The following is a 3,799-nucleotide window of genomic DNA, read 5'->3' on the forward strand; positions in this document are numbered from 1 at the left end:
CCCTGACCTCGGGCCCCCGGGCCTGGGCTTCTGGAGGAAAGACACCGCCTCCTGATTTGGGGCCGCCCACCCGGCCGGGCCTGGGGCTGTGGATGGATTGAAGTCCCTTGCACCACCCCCCACCCCCACGGCCTGGGAGGTGACCGGAGATTAGCTGCTAAACAAGTAAAAACCCTGTTTACCTGCAACAGAAACTACTTGAGCTTTCGCCTTTCACCCAATCAATGCCGCGTCTGCAGGCGGTCGATCCCAGGCTCTGTGGGGCTCCGGAACTCTGAGGTCCCACTTGGGAGCTGGGAGGGGGGCAGGGGCATGGCTGGGGGATGTTGGCGAGGGGCTGCGAGGAGCCCAGAGAGCCCTGGTGGGGGGCTCCCAGTCCTCACAGAAGTCAGCGGGCGGCCCCTGGTCTGCACCCCCTGTGCCCCCGTCTCTGGGCCTAAAACCAGAGCCAGGCCACGGGTTTATAGATGCTGCCCACTGCTGAGTGCACATGCCGGTATACAGCAGGCGCCCAATGGGTGTTGACTATGCCCGTGGGGAGAGCCTTCCTCCCCTCCCGCCTGCAATCTGCCCGCCTCTGCCCAGAGTCCGGGTGCCTCGGTGGCTCTGCGGCCCGCCTTCCCCAGAGCCGAGCTGGGCTGGGGAGGGGGCTTTCTGGCCACCTGACTGTCCCCTCGGCTCTGCTCAGTGGATTTGGCCTCCACCTTTTTCTCCTCCTGGTCCAGGAGACACCCACAAGGAGCTGAGGGGAGCTGAGGGTGCCCAGGGCAGCCCCTGTGGCCAGGCTGAGCCCCTCGGCGACCCTGCTGGTTGGGGACTGGGCTTCGAGTGGCCGCCTCTGGGAAGGGGCCACCCTGACAGAGGGTGAGGGGGCGTCCACTAGACATGGGCTTGGCACCAGGTGTGGTCTGGGGAGAACAGGTACGGGGTTCTGGACCCTCTCAGGTGGTGGAGCGGGTTCTTGAAATTACCCCAGGGGGACCCTGTTGACCCCTGCCCACTTCCATCCAGACAGTCTGGATGGGCAGGGCCCCCACCGCAGGAGAGAGGACCCCCAGGACACCAGGATGCTCCCCTAACACATGAGGCAGAGGCTGTGGAACCAAAGGGAAGCAAGCACCGGCTGCCCGGCCAGAACGGGGGCCTCTTGGACTGGGGCCAGGCAGTAGCCCTCTCTGTTTTTAGCTAATGCCACTTGGTAGTAAAGTTTGAGGTGAGGGTGGTTTTTAAGCCCCTGCTTGTTTTGTGACTGAGCTTGGTCTTGGGAGACAGATATATTTTCAAGGGGCCCTTCTGACACATTTACTGCTGGAGCTAATTAAAAAGCCCGACCTGGTCTTGGCAGGGGCGTCGTTGCTATACTTAATCACACCTCCAGAAATCCCAGCCTGTGATGGGAAACTGCTGGAGAAGTGGGGCTTCTGGTGCGGGGAGGGCGAGGTCCCCCACGCCCAGCCAGGCTCTCACTCTGAGCGAGGACTCTGTGGGCCTCCAGCCCCTGCCTTGAGGGGCTTGTGGGGTCAGGCTCTGGGCTGGGAGGTCTGGGAGAGAAGGTGGGGGGGGAGGGAAAACTCCCTGGTCCCGGGGAGCTGGAGTCTGAGGCCCCCCCCATCGTGGGGCCTGTGAAGGTGTATTGTGGGGGGAGTTTATCCTGGGTGCATCGGTGCTCACCCCTGGGCAGTCATGCACGTACCCACAGTGACCGGGGTGCTGAGGGCCGTGGGGGGTGGGCCCCTGGCGGCTAGGACCACTGCTGTCCAGGCGGCTGAGGGCGTCACAAACTGCGTGCCTTTCCAAGGGCTGTCCTACTGTGCGCTAGACCCTCATGGCAAGGTCGCCACCCTCAGGACACAGGAAGGGTGGGTGGGAACTCTCCTCTGCTTCCAGGGGAGGTCGAGGCCAGGGGAGGAGTGGTGGTAGGGTCGGGCACAAATGGCGGCCCCTGCCCCCCTCAGCCTAAAGGGGCAAGCGACCCCAACAGCCCCCTCCCCCACCCCCCGGAGCCCTCCCAACATCCGACTCAACTTGGCTTCTTGGAAAAGGCTATTCTTGGGTCTGCTCAACAGGTGCCGAGTGTGGAGCTCGAGTCTGCGCTGATGTCAGCTTCCCAAAGTGTCCTGGTCTGGTGCCGAGGCCGCCTCCACCCCTGGCTGGACAGGTGCCCCCCGGGCCTGCTGAGGGCCAGCTCCGTCCTGGCCTGGCTCTGTGGGGAGGGCTCCAGGCTGCAACTGGCAGCCTGCATCCTGATGCTCGGGCCTCACCCAGCGCTAGAGAGGGCCTGAGACCCTGACATGGGGATGGATATCACCTCCTCCAGGAAGCCTTCCTTGTCTCCACCTCATCCTGCTACCATGTCATTGCCGATTCAAAGCCGGGCTCTCTGGAGGAGGCCTGGGCTGTGTCTGAGCTGGTGTTTGGGTCAGATTCTATGCCAGGCCCTGTGCTAGGCCCCTTCTCCAAGGGCTGGCATGGTGTCCACCCAATTCACAGAGGAGAGCCCGAGCCCCCGAGAGGCTGGGTGCCCCTTCCCAGCACCCAGGAGAGCAGGCGCTCAGTGCAGGCTCAGCACATATCTCCTGAGTGAGGGAATGAATGAGCACCCCACCTCTGCTGATGACAGGAGCACAGAGGACCCCTTCGAAGGGGGCCGGCGCTGCTGCTGGGAATCCCTGCTTCCCAGGGAGGGGCGCAGGGTCCAAGGGGCACAGCCTGCAGCCTGGGGCCGTCCCTTGCCCACAACTTTGGTCCTGAGGGGCCAGAACCCATCCCAGAGCTGTGCCTGGTCACCCCACCCACCTGGTCCCCAGCCCCTTTCCCTATCTCTCGACCCTGTCCTGACGCACCCCCCCCCCCCCGCGCCCCAGCCCCTGCCAAGAAAGGAGCCCTTGGGCCGGGGACAGTTGGCACAGTGGCTGTGTCTCGCTAGTTAATGAAAGCACAGGGAAGGAACCAGAACGGAGGCCAGCATGGAGGCGGAGGGGTCATGATAGACAGAAGGAAATTTCTAGTTTTTGGCATTCAGCTGCCTCTGCAGTGACATAATCAGGAGGTTTTTACTGACCGGGCAATAAAACAGCTCACAACCGCGGATGCATGTGCTTCAGCAGAGCTGGCCGCGGGCCTCATGGCCTTGGCGAAGGTCACTCCTGGGGCTCAGAGAGGCTGCCTCGGGGCTGGTGGCCCCCAGAGGCTGAGCCCCAAACATGGGCAGGCCCAGGGGTGTGGGGGCTGCAGTCAGTCCCAGACAGAGTCGATGCAGACCACCCCCTGCTGCGGGAGAGCCTCCCGCCACTCCCACACGCCCCGCTGCTGGGGGCTGACCCTGCCCACCCTCTCCGGCTCCCCAGTGGTGCCCATCAGGCAGTGACCCGGGCACCGTCAGCTGGTTGGCAATCTCGCCTCCTCAAATCCAGGGAGGTTAGCTTAGTGGGGGAAGGGGGAAGGGGTGTCATGAGGGCCAGGGTTTTTGTTGAGTGAAGAGGCGGTGGGACCAGGCGAGCTGCACAGGCTTCAAGGACAGGGGCACTGGAGTGGGGGACCGGGGTCCTCGTGCCCGCCCTTGGACAGAAGCACCAGCAGCTGTGATCCCTGGATTTGCCGCACGGGGGCAGGATCTCACTGCTTCCCAGAGCAAGCAGCAAGAAACAGCACGCGCATCACCCAGGATCTCAACGAAAAAGCCAGGATCACGGGACTCACAGGGGTTCCGAGCTCAGGGGCCCTGCGATCACTGGAGCGGGCGTGAGCTCAGAATCCTTCTCCACCTGCAGGAGCCCGGCAGCCACAGGGAGATGGCGGG

The sequence above is a fragment of the Halichoerus grypus genome, chromosome 10 (assembly GCF_964656455.1).
Source record: "Halichoerus grypus chromosome 10, mHalGry1.hap1.1, whole genome shotgun sequence".
NCBI classification, from domain to species: Eukaryota; Metazoa; Chordata; class Mammalia; order Carnivora; family Phocidae; genus Halichoerus; species Halichoerus grypus.